Below are 301 nucleotides of genomic sequence, written 5' to 3'. Positions count from 1 at the left end.
GCGCGGGCGGGAAGAGGGGAGCGTCCGGGCGGGGCGAGGCGGGGCGGGGCGGGGCGCGGCTGGGGGCGCGATCTGGGCGCACCCGGCTCTCCTTCGCTCTACGGAGGGGGAGGCATGCAAGCCCTTCCAACCCACGCGATGTGCTCCATCGCTCCGATGAAGCAGCGGGGAGCCGGGAGTGCAAAGGCCAAGTCCAGGGTCCCCGAAGGCGCCCCTAGGGCGCCTAACACCCAGGGCGGCGGCACCACCTGTGGGGGTGGGGGAGGGGGCGGGGAGGGGGGGGGCAGCTGAGGCAGGGCTT

This window comes from Acomys minous (genome assembly GCF_964271855.1).
Source record: "Acomys minous genome assembly, chromosome: 4".
Lineage (NCBI taxonomy): Eukaryota > Metazoa > Chordata > Mammalia > Rodentia > Muridae > Acomys > Acomys minous.
Note: the sequence above shows the minus strand (reverse complement) of the source record.